The sequence below is a fragment of the Bubalus kerabau genome, chromosome 18 (assembly GCF_029407905.1).
Source record: "Bubalus kerabau isolate K-KA32 ecotype Philippines breed swamp buffalo chromosome 18, PCC_UOA_SB_1v2, whole genome shotgun sequence".
NCBI lineage: Eukaryota > Metazoa > Chordata > Mammalia > Artiodactyla > Bovidae > Bubalus > Bubalus kerabau.
The window spans coordinates 12,822,100-12,844,155 of NC_073641.1; the positions used below are offsets into that span (position 1 = coordinate 12,822,100).

Genomic DNA, 22,056 nt, shown 5'->3' on the forward strand with positions numbered 1-22,056 from the left:
TCATTCTGTCTGCCCTCAGATGGAGAAGGATAAGAGGCTTATGGAAGCTTCCTGGGGAGTCTTGTTCTGATGGGCGGGGCCATGTTCAGTAATTCTTTAATCCAATTTTTTATTGGGTGGGGCTGTGTTCCTCCAATGAAGATAATGGGGACCTCCTTCAAAAGGTCCCATGCATGCACTGCTGCACTCTGCCTCAGACCCTGCAGCAGGCCACTGCCAACCCTTGCCTCTGCTGGAGACTCCTGATTCTGGGAAAGATTGAGGGCAGGAGGAGAAGGGGACGACAGAGGATGAGATGGTTGGATGGCATCACCGACGCGATGGACATGAGTTTGAGTAAGTTCCGGGAGTTGGTGATGGAGGGAAGCCTGGTGTGCTGCAGTCCATGGGGTTGCAAAGAGCCGGACACGACTGAACTGAACAGAACTGAACTGAGTCCTGTTCTAAGTAGCTCAGAGGGTGAAGAATCTGCCTGCAGTGCAGGAGACCTGGGTTCGATCCCAGGTTTGGGAAGATCCCCTGGAAGAGGGCATGGCAACCACTCCAGTATTTTTGCCTGGAAAATCCCCATGGACAGGAGCCTGGTGGGCTACAGTCCATGGGGTTGCAGAGTCAGACACGAGTGAACGACTAACCACAGCATACCACAGCCCTGTTCTGAAGACTGGGCTAGAATTTGAACCCAGGCACTCTGATTGCAGGACCCCCATTTTCCCCATTGTGTTATCCTGAGTTCAGGTGGAAGAGACCTTAGAGGGAATCCAGTTTCCTCTCTCCCAGCTCAGGAATGACTTTTGCAGCACAGATTTCAGGTGGTCCTCTGGTCACTATTTGACTATATGCTGCATGGGGACCATCCACAGTCTCGTGGGAACTTTTTTTTTCCCATTAAAGGATCCTTCTGTAACTGGAAAGTTATTCCTTGCATTGGACAAACCCAGGAGGTCACATTTCTAATTAAAAAAAATTATGTGTGTATGTGTATATATTTAATATATACACATATATACACTACACATATATAAATATATATATTTATATAAATATGTAAATATAAATATTTATATATTTAATATATAAATATATTATATATAAGTATGTATTTAATATATACACATACACACACTACATATATACATGTAAATGTAGACATTTGAATCACCAAGTTTTCTTCTTTACCCACTTATGTCTTTCTTTTCAGGGTTACTAAAAAATTCCTATATTTCTATTTTACTTTCTGTGGCCCTCATGGTATCCTTTTCTGGTTTCAGTGGTATGATGTTTTTCAGTGGATACTCCCTCCTTGAGCCAGATGGTTGTGTCTCATAGCCTTCTTCATTCAAAATCACAGCCTTTGATTAAAGGAGCTTAGGGTACAAGTTTTCCTTTTCCTTTTGTTTTAAAGGGCTGAGCTCTTAAAATTCATGGAAGGTACATTACCAGGTCTTCTGGTGGCTTCTCAGTCCTGTGTGAGTCAGCAGAAGTGAGTGGTGGTCAGGGAGAATGATGCATCTTTTCAGTTGTTTTAGTTTATTTTTAAAATAATTTGCTTATTTTTGATTGCAGGATACTTGCTTTACAGTGTTGTGCTGGATTCTGCCATGCATCAGCATGAATCAGCCATAGGTATACACATGTCCCCTCCCTCCTGAACCTCCCTCCCACCTCCCGCCCTATCCCCCAGCTCTAGGCTGTCACAGAGCACCAGGCTGAGCTCCCTAGGGTAATGTATGTATTTCAGTGCTGCTCTCTGGGAGTGATGCATCTTGGCAGGCTTTGCACCAAGTCATACACACTCCAGGAAGAAGGTTCACCTGTGAATGGCCACATCAGGCCCCCAGATGGGCCTTTTGTGTACCACAGTGGGATCTCCTACTAGACACATTTTTTTGCTGTATGTGGTAACAGGATACCTCAGACCTGCTGGTGCTCATGAGTCCTTATTGTTTCGTGAACATGGGATGTGGTTTCTTTCTCAGGGTAAATCTAGGACTCGATTAAACTCTGTATGATGACTGTGATAATAACAACAGGGTTTACTGAGTACTTACCACTTGGTATACCAGGAATAGTTGTCAATATTTACCATTTGCCTCCAAAGAATCTTTTTTTGTGCTTTTATATTTTTAAGTCATTTAATGAGTAATTTGTAGAAGTAATATCACAGATAGTGTGAAAACAGATTTCTTAGACATTTTAATAAAAATTTCAACATAGAAAATCCCAATTCCTGGTTTGGAAGGTGAAAAGTGAAAGTGTTAGTCACTCAGTCATGTCTGACGCTTTGCAACCCCATGGACTGTAGCCCACCAGTCTTCTCTGTCCATGGGATTCTCCAGGCAAGAATACTGGAGTGGGTTGCCATTTCCTTCTATAGGGGATCTTCCCAATCCAGGGATCAAACCGGGGTCTTCTGCATTGCAGGTAGATTCTTAATCATCTGAGCCACCCAGGTTTAGAAGGTACATACACCAAAAATGGGCAACTTCCTTTGAATACCATTCAACCGCAATCATAGACTGTCATGTATGATTCTGGAACATATCCATCTTGTAAATATGACTCCAGATTTTAAATACACCTCTGTAAATTTTAGCTTATCATTGCTTCTGATTTTTATCTTCTTGCAGTTAACATCATCAAAATATACTTTTGAAAAATTTGATGGCTCATAGTTTTGAGAGGACAGCCATCTTTTTTCCATAATTGTAAAACATTTCAGATTTATAAACATGAATTAGTGATCAGTAGATTTTTTTTAATTTGCATTCTTTCTTTCTTTCATCCACCCTTTTATACATACCTGTCTTCTCTGCTTATGACCCATATCCAGCAAAATTTGGGTGTACAGTCATCATAAAGATGAAAGAATATTGAAATTCATCTTTTCTAGCCAAACAGGATGGGCCAGGTTCTGATCAGAAAACATTGCATGATAAAGTTCTTACTGGGTGACTATCTCATTGAGAACACCACATTGCCTTTTAATCTTTAGAAATACAGTATCCACTCAATGATTCTAGAGTTTGAGAAAATTTGCCTAGCATATCATCATCTGAAGACTCATAGTCTGAGATCTTGGTTACATGCAATCTCTTGCGTTGATCTTACGATTTATGTAATACTTGTGAAACAACTTCCTCTGCAAATTTCCTTATTTTTGCCACTATGGGTAGAAAATAAAAAATATAATTCTAAACTGTGTTGACTGAAAGATATTTTAAAATTACAAAGATGGTATCCCTGTCTTCTCTTAATCCTTGAAAGATGCTGAAGTACTTGGGGCAAGACAATAGGAAAACTGAAGGATGATATAATAGTGATGGTTTATTTTATTATTGCCTGAAACTTTTAGGCAATTTCATTATTTTTCCATTACACATTATTTTAATGTTTTTAGCATAATTGAGAATAATTGGTGAGTAATATCAAATAATATCAAATAATCAAATATTTTAAGATATAGGAAAAATGAAATTGCTAAGATCCCATAATATATCTTAAATTTATAAAAAGTCAAGATGTAGTGAGTTTCATTCTGTTTTTTTAAAAAGCAGATCTCTTTGTTCATTGGAAGACGTCTAAGAAAAAGTAATAGCAATGAAACATTACTTCCTACAAGCAGGACTGCTCAAAAATGAAACTCAAAAGCGAAAATGAAGACCCAACATCCCTGATATTATCATGACAGTTAACATAGTTAACATGTATTTAGGTACATGCTAAAAAAAAATTGATGAACGTGACCAAAACCAGTTAATGGATCAAAATAATAATAGAGTTCCAGTCTGGGATTATGAAAAGATTCTGGAGGTGGAGAGTGATGATGGTTAGACAAAAATGTGAATGTACTCAATGCCACTGACTTGTACACTTAAAAATGGTTAAAATCATAAAATTTATGTTATGTATATAATAAAAACTCTTTACATGTAAAACGGCATGCATTTTTGGCTGAAACGGCTTCTGACACTCACAGAATGTAAGCATGCTCATGTCCCAAAGGACAAGGAAAACAGCTCCCCGGGCCCCACCCTTTGCTTCCACTGGACTGCGCTGCATGTTGCCTCCTTCAAGCTCTGTTTCTAACTGGTCCTGACACTTCACACCACTTCTAGTAGCCATGTACTTGCCAGGTGGTAGTAATTCTCACTAACCTCTATCATCTCCATTGATGTCAAGCTCAAATTAGCTATTATAACATATTTGAGGAAAGTGTATGTGATTAGATGAATGTTAGTAGAATTGTTTCTGCAAAAGTTGGGTTATGAATTCTAAATCTGTATACTATCTAAATATCTTTTACAAATGAATTACATAGGGCTTCCCTGGTGGCTCAGTGGTAAAGAATCTACCTGCCAATGTAGGAGACATGGGTTTGATCCCTAATCTGGGAAGATCCCGCGTGCTGTGGAGCAACAAAGCTGGTGTGCTACAACTATCGAGCCAGTGCTCTGGAGCCCGGGAACCGCAACCAGTGAGTCCACGTGATGCAACTGCTGAAGCTCATGAGCCCTAGAGCCCGTGTTCTGTAACAACAGAAGTCACTGCAAGGAGAAACCTGCGCACCATAACTAGAGAGTAGCCTGCGCTTGCCACAACTAGAGAAAAACCCGCACAGCAACGAAGACTCAGCACAGCCCCAAATAAATAAAATTATTAAAAAAAAATGAAGTGCATAGAGAAACATTATTATTCTAAGAAAACTCGCATTGATGTCAATAAAATAGGGAGTATAAGTAGGCAGCAGAATAATTTCTATTACTTGAGTGGAAAATAAAATATTATTCGTAGCTCAAAGATAAAGTTATGTCAGGGTAAGGATCTAGTGGGGTATAGAGCTGGAAGAGTGTTTTAGAGCTGTAGTTCCTGCCTGGACCAGCTGAGGGCAGTTGTTATGATGAGGATTGTCTGCCCGGATTCCACTCATGATGTCTGGTCATTTTGAGTCATTAGGAGAAAGACTGTCTCTAGCATTCAGAGGGTCCAGTTAGGCTGAAGGGTGACATAGAGCACTGAGATCGTGTCTACTTGCTGTTTTCCTTAAAGGAGTCCTTGGACCACTTTCCAGGTCTGTGCTGAAAATGCAGATTCCAGGGCCTCACCCATAACCTACTGTCAGAAATTCCTTAGGTGATCTTTTTTTGTACTAAAGCCTGCAAATCACTTCTCTGTCAGCATCTCTTCAGGTGGGAGGAAGGAGTGGAAGGTAACAGAAGGAAACAGACGAAATGTTGGGACTTACGGGATTGTTAATAGTGCTACATAGGGTCTGATGGAGGAGCTAGGAAACAGGAATGTGAGAAGAGCTGTCAAAAAGAGATGTCTCAGGAGACAGTTAATTTACTCACTTGGTTGAAAATGCAAAAGAGGGAGGCAGAGGTGAGGCATATAGAACCCTAAGACTACAGGATTGGTAACCTAGGAGGCCAGAGGCAGGGGAGAGGCTGGGTGAGGGGCACTGACCCTCACCATCAGGAGGGCTTGGGGATGCACCACAGCACGGGACCTGATAGGCTGGGGCTAAGAGCCATGCGGCCACAGTCATGAGCCTTCCTCTGCTTGTCCCTGGCTTGAGGGTTAAACTTGCACACCTTGTGTCCTGTCACACCTCTCTCATGTTAGACAATAAGTAGTTGCAATTTCTGTGGGTCTTATTACACACTTAACACCCAAGCTGTGGACATGCGGAGCTTTGCGGTATGAGAGGCGTCCTGAGGGCTTAAAGAACAGACTTGCTTAATAGGGCTGATCAAAGTGGAGCCCATTCAGTGACATACTGATCGCTGTGGGGGAGAGCATTTCAAGCGCTGGGATCCGTGTTAGCAAAGCCAAGAGTAGGGTGAGGAAAGAACCAAGCGGTTGGGAGTTACTAACACGTGTATGTGTTCGTGATGCAAGGCTGCAGAGAGCAGCCTTCTGAAGACTTTGTAAGTCTGTGATTTGTCCTGAAGGCCATGGGGAGCCATGGAAGTGTTTTAAGCTAGAGAGTGATGTGATGAGATTTATTTTTAGCTTAGGAAGTACTATACCTGGGTTGTTGTTTGATTATATCAGTGACAAGAAAATCAGACATGGGGCAAGTTGGTTACTTTTTCATTTGCTGCCTAGGCAAGAGAAAAATACACATTTTGAGGACTTTGGTGGTGCTTAGCTTCCTAAGTCACATGGCTGGGTTTGGCCTCCATCATTCTCCTTATTCTCTACTGTCCACCTTTTCTGATGTGCTTTGAAAAGGAAACAAAGATACTTTCTCTAAATCCAAACAGGAATTGAGAAGGAAAGCTTGGGGATGAATTTATCTTTTAGACTTTTCTCATAAACTTTTCCAAAATTTGAAAATAATTATTACAGAAATGAGCCACCTGGTGGCTCAGATGGTAAAGAATCTGCCTGCAATGCAGGAGACCTGGGTTTGGTTCCTGGGTTGGGAAAATCCCCTGGAGAAGGGCATGGTAACCTGCTCCAGTATTCTTGCCTGGAGAATTCCAAGGACTGAAGAGCTTGGCGGGGTATAGTCAATGGGGTTTGCAAAGAATTGGATACAACTGAGCAACTAATTCTTTCACTTTCATTACAGAAAAGGATGCAAATGTTAGTGACTTTTAAGTTATTGATAAACCTACTTATTTTTGCAAAAAGAAATCCAATAAAAATAAGGCAGAAGGTTATGGAATTTATTATCTATGGTGCTGAGTGGGAACCAGGTGCAGGGGAAGGGAACTTTCTTTGTACCTGTTGACTTGGTTTTGACTTACTGTGGATGGTGACTGCAGCCATGAAATCAGAAGGCGATCGCTTCTTGGAAGGAAAGCTATGACAAACCTAGACAGTGTTCAAAAGCCGACAAGGGTTGACACTGGTCGACACTCTGCTGACAAAGGTCCGTATAGTCAAGGCTATGGTCTTCTCAGGGTCACGTATGGTTATGAGAGCTGGGCCATAAAGAAGGCAGAGCGTTGAAGAATTCATTTCAGTTCAGTTGCTCAGTCAAGTCCGACTCTTTCATGACCCCATGGATTGCAGCACGCCAGGCTTCCCTGTCCATCACCAACTCCCGGAGCTTGCTCAAGCTCATGTTCATTGAGTTGGTGATGCCATCCAACCATCTCATCCTCTGTTGTCCCCTTCTCCTCCCACCTTCAATCTTTCCCAGCATCAGGGTCTTTTCCAATGATTTGGTTCTTCGCATCAGGTGGCCAAAGTATTGGAGTTTCAGCTTTAGCATCAGTCCTTCCTATGTATATTCAGGACTGTTTCCTTTAGGATGGACTGGTTGGATCTCCTTGAAGTCCAAGGGACTCTCAAGAGTCTTCTCTGACACCATAGTTCAAAAGCCTCAATTCTTCGGCGTTCAGTTTTCTTAATGGTCCAACTCTCACATCCATACATGACTACTGGAAAAACCATAGCTTTGACTAGACGGATCTTTGTTGGCAAAGTAATGTCTCTGTTTTTTAATATGCTGTCTAGGTTTGTCATAGCTTTTCTTCCAATGAGCAAACGTCTTTTAATTTTATGGCTGCAGTCATCATCTGCTGTGATTTTGGAACCCAAGAAAATAAAGTCTGTCACTGTTTCCATTGTTTCCCCATCTATTTGCCATGAAGTGATGGGACTGGATGCCATGGTCTTAGTTTTCTGAATGTTGAGTTTTAAGTCAACGTTTGAAAAAGTCAAGCTTTTTCACTCTTCTCTTTCACTTTCATCAAGAGGTTCTTTAGTTCTTCAATTTCTGCTATAAGGGTGGTGTCATCTGCTTATCTGAGGTTATTGATATTTCTCCCAGCAATCTTGATTCCAGCTTGTGCTTCATCCAGCCTGACATTTCACACGATGTACTCGGCATATAAGTTAAATAAGCAGGGTGACAATATACAGCCTAAACGTGCTCCTTTCCCAATTTGGAAACAGTCTGTTGTTCCATGTTCCTTCTTGACCTGCATACAGATTTCTCAGCAGGCAGGTCAGGTGGTCTGGTATTCCCATCTCTTGAAGAATTTTCCACAGTTTGTTGTGATGTACACAGTCAAGGCTTTGGCATAATCAATAAAGCAGAAGTAGATATTTTCCTGGAACTTTGTTGCTTTTTTGATGATCCAGTGGATGTTTGGCAGTTTGATCTCCAGTTCCTCTGCCTTTTCTAAATCCAGCTTGAACATCTGGAGGTTCATGGTTCACGTACTGTTGAAACCTGGCTTGGAGAATTTGGAGCATCACTTTGCTAGCATGTGAGATGAGTGCAATTGTGCAGTAGTTTGAACATTCTTTGGCATTGCCTTTCTTTGGGATTGGAATGAAACCTGACCTTTTCTAGTCCTGTGGCCACTGCTGAGTTTTCCAAATTTGTTGGCATATTGGGTGCAATGCTTTAACAGCATCATCTTTTAGGATTTGAAATAGCTCAACTGGAATTCCATCACCTCCACTAGCTTTGTTCGTAGTGATGCTTCCTAAGGCCCACTTGATTTTGCATTCCAGGATGTCTGGCTCTAGGTGAGTGATCACACCGTCATGGTTATCTGGGTCATGAAGATCTTTTTTGTACAGTTCTGTGTATTTTTGCCACATCTTTTTAATGTCTTCTGCTTCTGTTAGGTCCATACCATTTCTGTCCTTTATTGTGCCCATCTTTGCATGAAATGTTCCCTTGGTATCTCTACTTTTCTTGAAGAGATCTCTAGTCTTTCCCATTCTGTTGTTTTCCTTTATTTGCACTGATCACTAAGGAAGGCTTTCTCATCTCTCCTTGCTATTCTTTGAAACTCTGCATTCAAATGGATATATCTTTCCTTATCTCCTTTGCCTTTAGCTTCTCTTCTTTTCACAGCTATTTGTAAGGCCTCCTCAGACAACATTTTGCCTTTTTGCATTTCTTTTTCTTGGGGATGGTCTTGATCACTGCCTCCTGTACAATGTCAGGAACCTCTGTCCACAGTTCTTCAGGCACTCTGTTTATCAGGTCTAATCCCTTGATTCTATTTGTCACTTCCACTGTATAGTAGTAAGGGATTTGATTTAGGTCATACCTAAATAGTCTAGTGGTTTTCCCTACTTTCTTCACTTTTAGTCTGAATTTGGCAATAAGGAATTCATGATCTGAGCCGCAGTTGGCTTCCAGTCTTGTTTCTGCTAACTGTATAGAGCTTCTCCGTCTTTGGTGCAAAGAATATAATCAGTTTGATTTCGGCATTGACCACCTGGTGATGTCCATCTGTAGAGTCTTCTCTTGTGTTGTTGAAAGAGGGTGTTTGCTGTGACCAGTGCATTCTCTTGGTAAAACTCTGATGTCCAAGAATTGTTGCTGAAGACTTGAAAACTTGTTGCCGAGGAATTGCTGCCTTCCAGCTGTGGTGCTGGAGAAGTCTCCTGAGAGTCCCTTGGACAGCATGGAGATCAAACCAGTCAATCTTAAAGGAAATCAACCCTGAATAATTATTGGACTGAGCTGAATTTGAAGCTCCAGTATTTTGGTTATCTGATGTGAACAGATGACTCATTGGAAAAGTCTCTGATGCTGGGAAAGTTTGAGGACAGAAGGAGAAGAGGGCGTCAGAGGATGAGGTGGCTGGATGGCATCACTGATGTAATGGACATGAACTCAGGCAAACTCTGGGAGATGGTGGAGGACAGAGAGGCCTGTTGTGCTGCAGTCCAGAGAGTCAGAAATGACTGGGCGACTCAACAGTAAAATAGGTTGTATTTCCAAAAAGTAAAATTAGATTACCAAAGATGAAAATGATAGATATTGAATTTAACAGAAAAAGGAGAGTCTAACTTTATAGCAAATGGATAAATATGTCACAGAAGAGAAGTCATTCAATTCACTTTTAAACACAGTGTTCTGACTGTGTGCTCCCAATGTGATTTTTTTTTCTAAGAAAAAATTGCAAAGAAGTCTGGAAATTTACATAAGCTGTTGGTAGTGGTAATTGTGTAGCAATCTTGAAACTCTTATATGTATTGCAAGACCCAGCAAATGAAGATACTGGGGATGTTGGGAACTTAGGTTTTACTGTGAGGTAGGGGAGATAGATATTTGGACTGGGATAGGATGATTCTTGTCTGAGTTATTATTCTGATGGTAGTGGTAGAAATGGTAATTTTCTGAATTCCTTCCTCATTTATTAGTTGATTTTCTTCTGTAAAAAGCTTTCTTTTCTATTTCTTCCCTCTTTCATTTTTTCATATCAGACTATATTTTCCCCTCCCCACAACCAATGTGCTATAGTCATTTCTGTGATTAGCCATTTTGATGTTCAAATTATGCGTTTTCCCAGTGAGAATTCCTGTAAGCCAGAACCTGTGTCCTTTTGATACATCTCCATTATGCAGAGATACACCTTTTTTGAAAAAATTGTGTCTGCTAAGACAAAGCTAAGAATCATGAAACAAAGCAAATGCAAACTCAAACCATAACAAAGCAAAAATGAAACCAAAGTAAAGGGATATGTCTAATGAATACAATATGAGTTCTTTGATTAAATCTGGTAGATATAGCTCTATATATCTTTATTTCTATCTCTATATTATTAATCTGTATATACATATATAATTTACATATATACCCTGGTGGCTCAGACGGTAAAAGCACCTGTTTGCAATGCAGGAGACCCAGGTTCGATCCCTGGGTCGGGAAAAGCCCCTGGAGAAGGAAATGGCAACCCATTCCAGTACTCTTGCCTGGAAAATTCCATGGATGGAGGAACCTCATAGGTTACAATCCATGGGGTCACAAAGAGTTGGACACGACTGAGCGGCTTCACTTTCACTTTCACTATACACATATACATCTCAATCAGCTGCATAAGAATTGATAGGGATATTTGGAGAACTTAAGGACTATATATTAGATAATAGTATTGTATCAATGGTACATTTTTTATAAGATAATCATGTTGTGGAAATGAAGAGAACCTTTTGTTCTTTTGTGAATACTGTGAAGTATGGGGGGGTGGTGTCTTGAAGTCATAAAACTAATGCAACTAATTCTAAATGGTTAAATAAAAACATGTTATGTATGTGTACAGAGAGATAAAGCAAATTTGAGATGGTGTGGACAACTGGCGAATCTAGGTGAACTATTCATTATACTTGTCTTACGATTTTCTTTATGTTGAAAGATTTTCAAAATAAAAAGTTGGAGAGGAAGGAACACATTGTTGGATCAAATGAGAAAGACCGTGGCAGGCAGGACTGGGGTCAAGCTGCAAACTGTGAACCTCCGCAGGCTGTCTTAGAGGGTGCTAGAAGGTGGGGCCGCAGGGGAAGGTGGTTTGAGGCAAAAAGAAAATGGAACATCAAGGGCAGCGGTGATTGAGCACCTGTGAGCCTTGGGTTTTAATGATGCAGCTATTTGTTTCAAATATGATTTCATTTCATACCCATATTTCATACACACAAATTGAGGTCCTATTCCAACTCTGTCCCAGGCCCATTTGCTCAATGAGAGGCACATTGCTTGGCTTATCTGATAGTTGGCTTTTAGTGCAAAGCTCCTCCTTACGAGTGATTTCAATTCTTCCTCATTAATCTTGCTGGAGAACCATGGTTAAATGATTGTGGGAGGGTACATTTAAGATATCCAGTGATCAACAGTGTGGCTCATTTTCTGTCAAGTATGACTTTGTGGTTTTTATCTGATGCTTACCACACAGCTTCACACAAAACAGGTTTGCTCCCCTGCCTCCCCTCCCTCCCCCCAGCTCCCAGTACAGATTTGTATTCCTGGTATCCTGCTCTCATCTGATGAGTTCTCAGAGGCCCCAGTTCTTGTCTTGTCCCCAGGAGTAAAGCAGCAACTGCTTTAAACTGATAACGACATGATTTTGCTGCCCTATAGACAGTCATTTAAACTCTGTGATATGTGGCCACTGCCTCGAAATTCAAGCAATGGAAATGACATCATTATCAGCCGACTCTTTATGATGAAAAATGACCCACATTAGGAAACAATCTGAACCCAGGGAAACTTCAGTGATCCATCATCACAATTATAACATGCTGGTCTTTTATGTAAATCCAACCCATAGTGAAGCCAGGTTTGGGTGGAGGACTTGGGGGACGAGAAATCCTGTGGAAAATGAACATTAGGACCATATAATTAAGCAAAAGGGAAAGCTTCAGATAATGTATGTTTCTCCAGGGATCATTTCATGCTTTAGAGATCCTGACAGATCTAGGCTGGGAGGGTTGCATCATCCTTATTAAAAGCATTTGTTAAATGCCCAGAGCTATGCAGAGATGTACTGGGCTTCGGACGGCATGAAGTTAGTTGAAAGCACTGCTCAAGGTACTCCCTCCAGGACCTGGAGCCCTCTCTGAACTACCTCATTGAGAGGTGGCCCCCTGGCCACGGAGAAGACCTCACATCACGTGCCGGAGGATAATGTCTTGTCACAAGTGGGAACGTGGGGGTGTCTGGCTTCCCTCATTCCCCTTCTATCCCTCTGACCAACAGACCTTTTCACAGTCTTTTCACCACCATGTGGCCAGAGGACTGGGATTGTCAAGTGGATACCATATCATTGCCTGCCTTACCAGTAAACAAAGGCCTCCTTGGCCATCAAACCAGCAGCCCCTACAGTTGGCCGCCCGCTGGGCACCTGAGGGGACTCAGGTTGGAGAAAAGCAGGATACAGGTCCTAGATCATTAAGGTGTGTATCAGAGGAATGGTTTCAATGAGGCCAGACTCTTGTATCTTCCCATACTTAGAAAAGTGCTAACTAAATTCATTAACTTCAGATGTCTAATTTTCTTTAATTAACAGTAATCTTTTGATGTTTCATCTTTTTTTTGTTTTGGAAAATTCCTGTTTGTCCTGGCTGCCCCCTTACCACTTCAGAGCAGGACCTCTGAGTCATCTGAGAGGCTGTCTTCTGGGCTAACGTCCTCAGTATGTCTGCTGAGTAAGCCATAATTCTCAGCTTTTAGGTTGTGCATGTTCTTTAGTTGACAGTCACCATCCACCTGCAGGAAGATGATAATTTTTAGAGAGCAGAGGAGGTAGAGCCTTTGGTGACAAATCTTGCCTGTATCCGTGGGCACATATGATTGCTCCTGGTCCCCATCACCTGTCCTTACATGGTCCTTAGAGTCTGTGTTTTGTGTTGTCCCATTTTGTCAAAGCTTAGAAAGAGGGGGAGTGTGTGTGTGTGTGTGTAGATGTAAGGGAGATGAGGAGGGATAAAGAGGATTAATGGTTGCATTGATCCCAGACAGTTGCGGATGGAGTACAGACTTACCAAGGTGTCTCTCAGTTGCCTGTACCCTTGGATATGAGAAAAGCACAAGGAGGTGAAATTTTCTCTCATTCATCTTTCACTTCCTACTCAGGAGGCCCTGGGACCCACAGGCTAGCCTGGTAGCTCTGGGCTCATGAGTGCTATAAACAGGGCGTCTGCATCTCAGCCCCCACCTGGGGATACCAGGTTCCCTTCAAAGTTTTCTGTAAAGCACTTTGTGGTATCATCTTTTCTCTCCTCCTCCACTCTACCTATAAAGAATGAAAAGTGTTAGTTGCTTCAGTGGTGTCTGACTCTTTGCAACCCCATGCACTTTGGCCCACCAGGCTCCTCTGTGCATGGGATTCTCCAGGAAAGAATGCTGGAATGGGTTGTCATGCCCTTCTCCAGGGATTGAACCTGTGTCTCTTACTTCTCCTGCACGGGCAGGCAGATTCTTTACCACTAGCGCCACCTGGGTACCTGTTATATATGCTCTTCTTATTCTAAAATCATTGTTTGGATTATATGGCCCTGGCTTGCTTTCTCCTCTGTTCTTTAATATTCACCTACAGGATATAAAAACCTTTTCCATTTTTGGGCCAATAATATCTAAGAGTTCTTCTTAGATGTTCATTCCTTGTATCTAAGGCTTTGCCTCCCTGAGGAATACAAATGCCCCTCATAGGGCAACACACTGAGCATGGCATGGATTTGTGGATTGCAGCCGTTTTTTAATATGACAGCTGATAAAACGTTTCAAAGGATAAAGAGCATATGGTAATGTATACCTTTCAGTGCTACTCTCTCAATTCGTCTTACCCTCTTCTTCCTCTGCTGTGTCAACCTCCAACTTAAAAAAAAGAAGATAAAGGGCAAAAGGCCCAGAACACAACACCCCCACAGGGCAGATAGGATGGAGTCTTGGGGAGAGGAGAACATGGTGGGCCTAGTGCCCAGGAAGAGGGAAATCCCATCTAATATGACTCCACATTTACTCAGACTTAGGCCCTGCTCTAAATCTGTATACAAATCATAAGGAAATGGCAACACACTCCAGTGTTCTTGCCTGGGAAATCCCATGGACAGAGGAACCTGGCAGGCTTCAGTCCATGGGGTCGCAAAAGATCTGGACATGACTTAGTGACTAAACCACCTCCACCACAGATGATGCGGTTTAATCCCACAGCCACTTCAGAATGCTGTATGGGAGCTTCAGTAGAAGAGGAGCCTGAAACCTAGAAAGGCTAAGTGACTCAGGATCACATGGTTCATGGACAGAGCTGGGATTCAAACCTTGGCAGCCTGACTCTCAGCTCCTGCCGTTCACCACCTTGCCTCACCGGGAGGAGGAGGAGCACCTCTGGGGAGAAGTCTGTCAAACTTCCTGGAAGGAAGTCTTGGCTGTAGGCACTCAGGCCTGCCTGTAGTCCAAGGCCCCTTAGCTTCTCTGGTTGCAGTAGAGATGTGTGTCGTGGTGGTGGCTGGTGGTCACATCCCGTCAGGAGGGAGTGATAGGTTTGCCAGCCTCCCTCTGTTCTGGGGGGATCACCTTCAGAGCAGCTGTGGCATCTTATTTACCCTTGGCAGAAGCTAAGACCCTCCCTGAGTCACCTTTGGACTTGTAGTTCTAGCAACTTCGTAATCAGACCCACCATGGCAGTTGAAACACTGCCAGGGGGATGTCCCTGGAAGTCCAGCAGTTAAGACTCTGCACTTCTGCTGCAGGGGGCGCAGGTTTGATTCCTGGTCTGGGAACTTAAGATTCCAAATGCCCCATGATGTGGCCAAAAAAGTTTAAAAAAAAAAAAGAGAGAGAAGAAACAAACAAACAAACAAACAAACACTGTCAGGAAATGCCCAGTTGATTTGTCTGCTGAGATTAATGAAACCAAATCTTGGGATCTACAGACGTCATTGGACATGCTCCAGTTGGCCTCAGCTGTAGTCCAGTGGCTGCTTACCGAGAGACCCATCAGTTAAGTCAGCTCAGGGAGGGTGTCTGCTGAGTGTTCTCTCACCATGGGGAAAGGCAGGGCTGTGCTTTCTGCAAAGGAATCAACCTCTTTCACTCTGGGCTGAAGAGGAGGCAAGAAAACCATTTTGGAACATACCCTAAGAAAGACAGTCTCTCTGGCTCCCCAGTGTGGCAGGGCCGGGCCCTGGGCTCCCTGCGGTGACCGAGTCAAGGAGTTGGGCTCCTTCGGAAGCCTTGTGTGCTGGCTCTGACTCCACCCCGACAGCTTCAGGTTGGGATGGGTAATGAGGGCATTTTGAAATCATCGTCTCTTAGCTATGGTTTCAGATTGTGCTTTCTCTGATGAATAATCCATACATGGTTACCAGGATGCATTTAATTGTCCGTCTTCTTGTCCTATGTGATAGGAAAGGGGGAGGGTGAAAACAGCGTCATGAGATCCATCCGCTTCTCTTTGGGAGCCCTGCTCTTTTGACCAGCTCAGGTCTTTCTTCCCCAGCAAAGAGCGGGGATGGGGGGCATGGGACCCTCTGAAAATGTTGTGTTGGGAGGGGCAGAAATAATTCACTGTGGCTGGGAGGCACAAGAACTGATCTGCCTCTGTAAAATCCCTTTTCATTTATGCCTTTGGTGAGACTCTTAGGTCTGCAGTTTGGGGCATGCTATCATTAAATTTACCATGGTATTTATATTCAACTGGTTTACCAAGTATATCACCTCTCATGTCCAGTCTACTTCTTAAAGCTCCCCAGTGAAGAGCTTCCAGAAGTGCTTGGATTGTGTTTTCTTTCCTGAAAGTTCTTCAGTATATGGTGCGTATTCATGACCAGATTTTAAAACCATAGATTCTTCATGCCCTACTTCAGCTGATCCCCTCTTCAGAGCCTCTACAGAGGATGCACTTCTAATCAGAGCCAGATTGGATTTGTCAGTGTGGTGGGGGTTGTGATGAACAAGCTTCACTAGGTAGAAGAAGCTGAACAGTGTTATGCCAGGATCACTGGGGCTAAGAAATAACTCAGCCAGGTGTTAGCTTAGTTACACTGGACTTGACTTAAAACTCTCTGAGCATTAATTTCTTATTCATAAAGTGTAGATAGTAATACACACCTTGAAAGGTCTGGGGAAGGCTCAAGTCAGATAAGGTGGGGAAGTACCTTGGGAACTGTACAATATTAAACACACGGAAATTGTGAGTCTTGGACTTAAGTTGGATCAAAGAGGTTTTGAAAGAAGACAGTCTAAGTCTGGAGGTTTGTTAAACAGATATTTCTTATTGATTTTTCTCCTGACAGGATTTAATCTATACTCTGTTGTCTTATGTCTAATTTTTCCAAAGATAGGCCAGTTAAAAAGGTTTGTACTTTAAATCGTGTTGCGCAGGGCCCTGCACTCTGCTGAGCTAAGTTGGAAACTGGCCAGAGCCAGAGCAATCCTGTCTGGAACAGGTGTATGTCCCTGTAAGGGAGTCCCTGCTTAGTTGCTGTGGTGGGGCCCCTCCTTTGGCCCCGTCTTCCACCTCTGCCAGGCCTTTGAACTATCTCATTGGTGTACTGAGTTCTGTACAGGCTGGGGGCTGTGGTTACATCTCTGCCCAGAGTCTGCAGGTCTTTCAGAAAGAGAGGTGGTTTGACACTTAGAGAATTATTATAATTGCTACTACTTATTATTTACTATATGCCAGGTGCCCAACTTTCCATACACCACCCCAATTAAATCTTCACAGTAACTCCATAAGGTAGGAACTTGTATCAACCTCATTTTGCAGATAAGGAATCTGAGCTTGGAGAGTTTTAGATCAGATGTCAGAGGTCAACAGCTAATGTAGTACAGATCAGGAGTCCCGTGTGGGACTGTGGGGCCCCAAATGTGGTTCTTAGCAGAATGCTGCTCCTGGGCCTGGACGGGCTGCGACTGGACACGGAAACCAGAGCCTCAGATCACAGGGCAAGATCAAACTTAGCCCTGGGGAGTGTTCTCCTCTTGCTGAAGGGAGGGGAGGCAGAGGGCTGGGAGTGCCTAGGACTTCTATCTTGTGGCACTGAGGTAACAAGCCCAGCGTTAGTCCCGACTGAAAATGCCACAGGCCAGTTCAGGCAGGTGTGTACACAGTTCAGATGTGCTATGTATGGGGCCCCTTTGCTTCAAAGTCTGTTCATTAAACACATAACTGGCCACTTAAAACATTTCTTTTCCAAACAGCTACCCCCACGTATTTGGGCAGTTTAAAGGGGTGGGGTGAGCTACAGATCATTACAGCTCTTTGATCTTGATTTCTTACTGTTCATTCATTACTTATGTTACTGCCTAAAAAAGGAAAGGAAGAAGAAAGAAAGAAAACAAGTGGGAAGAAAGAAAGACAGTTTGTTCAAGGAAGGTAAGGAAAAGGAGACAAGGAAGTGGGGACACAGTGTGGCCCAGAGTTGAATAAAGCAGCATGAAACCAAGGACCCTGACACCTCCACCCCCCAGTGCCATCCCATACATCTTTACGTTCCACTAAATGTTCAGAAATGTAACTGCGCTTGCAAATAATTGCTGCCGTTGAATGAATCCACCCTGGCACATCCATTTGAGCTCAAAATAACCCATGTAACCTAAGAGTAAATCAGTGACTGGACACCCAGTGCCAAGCATAATCTCAAGCAACATTTAACTAGGTTCAATATTTATTTCCCTGCCTTGAGTCACTTTGAAATGATCTGGACTCAGTTCAGACAGGTCCAGCCCTAATTTTATGGTGCTCTTGGAACCCTTCCAGCAGCACAAGGGCTCAGATGTCAGGGAGTTCCAGAAAAATGAGATCCCTCACAGAAGATTTCACAATTTAAGGCACCCTCCTTTCAATATTTTGCAACATGTGGGCCTTGTGACTGAAGATACAATTTTTTGAGATGGCTTTGAGCATCCTTAAGAAATTTGCCTCACCCACACCCCAACTTCTACCTCCACCCTAGGGACGGGTCGGGTGACATTAACCTGGTTAACAGCCTGTGTAAATAAAATCTCTGAATATCCACAAGCAGGAAAATTTACTACCATTTTCCGAATGAATGCCATTTTCCACACAATTATGGAAGCCGGATTTGGGAAGCTTCAAGACACATTAAAACAGCAGATAATGTGGCTCCAAGTTTGATGGATACAGGAACACATCAAATAAACAGCAACTAATTCTCAAACTTCTGTATCTCAAATGCTCAATCAATAGAAAACCAACCAATTTTAGTGTACATCTGAGATAAATCTCAAGATGGCAGATTGACTTATAGCTCCCTGTTAAAGGGATATTGAGCTGACATTGAGTGACCTCATACTCAGCCAAAACATTTATTATAAAAGTCTGATGTGGTTAAGTGTAACGATTCATATTGGCCCATTCAGCTCTAAACGCAGCCTTTCATCTGTTGTAGTTGGGAGAAGAGTCAAAGACCTCACTCATGAAATAAAACATTTCCCTTTTCTTTATTTCTCCTTTATCTATAGATGATTAGTCTTGATTCAGAACAACAATATACATTCTGGAGTCTGAGAGATCTAGTTCATGTCCTAGGAGCACCATTTACCAGCTTTTGAGCAAAATATTAAGTTTCTTTCAGGAGCAGTTTTCTTATCTATGGAGTTAGAAGGATTGGGATGAAATGATGTATTTAAAGCAATTAGCAAAGTGCCCAGGCACATACTTAAGAAGTTCTAGTAATATTATTATTATAATAATATCATTATTTTGATTAAAAGTATTTTGACTGCTGACTTCACAGTCCCATAGATTATTAATGCTATCAGTAGAGATAACAACAACAATAATTATATTATTTTGTTGATACTTACTAGTACCAGGCATGGCACTCAATGCTTAAAATATATTTTCTCATTTAATTCTTACGACAACCCTTTGAAGTTGGTTGCTGTTTTTATTCCAGTTGTTGGAAATGAGGAAACTGAGGTTCAGGGAAATGAACAAATTAGTTGGGATCACACAGTTGGCAGACATCGAAACATACAACATCACACTGGCCTCCTTTCTCCACGTGACATAGGTTAATAACCTTTTTGTATTATTATACCCTTAGGGAATTGGAGAAGGAAATGGCAACCCACTCCAGTGTTCTTGCTTGGAGAATCCCAGGGACAGAGGAGCCTGGTGGGCTGCCGTCTATGGGGTCTCACAGAGTCGGACACGACTGAAGTGACTTAGCAGCAGCAGCAGCACTCTTAGGGAAACAGGAAACTTTAATAATTTGAGAGAAATCACTTTATCTCTCTGGACCTTATGAAAAAGTCAAATGAAAAAGTTGGAATGAATGATAGCTGAGATTTTAGGATTCCAGGATTCTAATGTGATCAGTTGTTGTCAAGAGAGAAATGCTTAGAAAATGTGTAAATTGGATTTTTTTTTTTTTAATATTTGAAAAGGATATTGTACACATGCCATATACTGGTTGCTTCTCCAGTCAGGCTGAAAGGAGAGTCATCACTGCCTTTCCATAATGGCCCAGCTCACCCAGACACACTTGTCTGCTGTGGCCATGGTTGGTCCGGCAGAATTTAGGACAATCCTTCATTTGGATCAAGCTGCACTTCCCGCTTCTAACCTGTATTCCTCCAAGACGCTTAACACTATCTCCTATTTCCCCAATCCGTAAGGAAATCCTCCTATCATCCTGGGAGTAATGCTGTAATTAAAGGCTTATTGCCATTGGGTCCTCGCTTCAGGGTGGATGTGAAATGAAGCCACTGACCACTCTTGCGGTGGGTTAGGTGTTTAAAATATTTCACATCCTGGCCACAAGCCAGGCAGTTTCTAGATACGGCCTGTTTAGGGTCTGGGCTTCCAGGGTAGAGAAGGTCAGCAAAGGTCAACAAAGGTAGGGAGAAATGGCGTGAGGATGGAAGGATGTGGAGGAGATAGAGGGGAGTCTGAGTCTCAGTTTCTGGCTGGATGCAAGCCCTGGGCATTGACCTGGGTCTCGTGCCATGACATGGACCCAGTGTCCTGGCTCTGAGTTCTTAGTTTTACTGCTTGACTGCAGCTGTCTGCTGCTGCTGACTTCCTGAACCACTGTTTATTCTAACAGTGCGAAGGGCATGCAGAAATGTTGTATATGGTAGACTGACTCTTCAAGTCTAGCCAGGATTCCACATTTTGGCCTTCCACTCTTTTGGGTTTGGAGTAAGGAAAAAGTGAGTGGAAAAGAAGAAATCATCTGCCTTTAGGTCCTAGGGCTAGTCCTTTTACAATGTGCTTATACAGATATGAACCTGTGAAGAGGATTTGATCACCCTAATAATGTCAATGAAACCATAGATTATTAGGGGAAAATTAGAGTTAAACAGCTTGTTGAAACTAAGGATACTAATCAGTTATGTGGCTAAATTAAGAGAAAAGAATTTTTAGATCTGTTTGTTTTCATTGACTTACATGTATAGAGCCAGACTAAGCCAAGACCCAGGATGATGCATATGGAAGTCCCAGTTAGCCATTTCAGACCTTCTGCAAGTTTGAAGAAGATAAAGAGGAAATCTCAGTTGGGTGAAATGTTTTAGGGGTTGGAAAGGGGGACAGAAGTTGATGGTATGCTATATGGAATATTCTTTCAGCATGACATCAGAACCCCAGAAAGCTCTTGAACATTTGCTATTGATTTATCTTTAAAATAATAAGAGATACATTTTTAAGAAAAGAAATGAGGAAAAATCTTAATCTGAGAGTGATTGGTTCTGATGGTTTGTAGCCACCCATTTAAGTTCAGGAAATTACTCATTTGGGGGCATTTTCCATGGGAGGATTGGAATTAAGTTGTTAAGCAACATTTTTTGTCTTTTAAATATTATTTACTAACAATCTGACCTGCCTTTGTAGGGAAAATGTACAAAGGACATAAAAATGTCTCCTTTTTTTCCCCCTGAGGTTTCCCTCAATCTTGCTGTTCAAGTCTTGTCAGAGATTTTTACCAAACCTGTTTTTCAGGGATTTAAGTTCTGCTCATAAAAATTAACTTCAGGCTTTTATGCATGTTAAAAACAGAATTCATGTGGTTAAAAAAAAAAATATCTTGTATGCCTTTAAAAGAAGGACTAAGGAAAATATACCTTCCTAGATGGCTTCTCCTGTGGCTCCGTGGCCTGTTAGTTTAAGGAACCATTACAGTTCAGTAGATCATCTTTCCCCTATCCCCTAGCAGCACGAGGTAGCTCTGGGTTTTATTCGGAGCCCTCAAAGGAAAATGCCAGCTGTTTTTTCTTTCCTTCTTTTTTTCTACTGAAAATTGAATTAAGAGCTCAGGAAAGGCATAAGATAACTTCACAGTGCAGAGCTTGAATTCCTGTGTGGGTCCTAGGGAGGCTCACCCTGTGCTAAAGAACAGAGCACATTGTCCTTGGAGCCATAGTACAGAACATCAATCTTACCCTCCCAGGCTTTGGAGACCAGACCGGTCCAGAGACCAGACCGGTCCATAGCCCAACCCTGTTTCCTTTGGGTCCCCATAACAAAGAAGGATGTGCTTTCAAGATCATAGATCATCTCCCCATCTAGGGTTGGCCTGGCCCAATGGGAAGCTAAGAAAATACCTCTGGGCTACTTCACTCAGGGGGAACTTCCTGTTTGTGGAGCATACCCTCCTTGGACTCTACTGGTATAGCTTCTGCTGATTCTTTTGGCTTTTTTTAGAGTGATGTCACGATACCCTACCCTTGTGGGATTATGAGAACATGCTAGATTAGCTCTTTGGTCAGAGGCGGAGCTATGTTATGGAAGATACAGGGGTTCATTCATTCATTTACTCGTTCATTCAAGCATATAGTGTACATGTACCCTGCACAAAAGGCACAATTCTTGGTGCTAAAGTTAT

General features: G+C 42.4%; 2 long non-coding RNA genes across 2 annotated transcripts in view; both read left to right on the forward strand.

Annotated features, from left to right (window-relative positions):
• The window catches only part of LOC129632988 (uncharacterized), a 69,476-nt gene that overhangs the window by 36,188 nt on the left and 11,232 nt on the right, over window positions 1–22,056 (forward strand). The window lies entirely within an intron of this gene.
• Window positions 141–4,656, forward strand: LOC129632987 (uncharacterized). The gene is made up of 2 exons (XR_008704785.1): window positions 141–336; window positions 4,322–4,656. It is a non-coding gene; the product is annotated as an uncharacterized LOC129632987 (long non-coding RNA).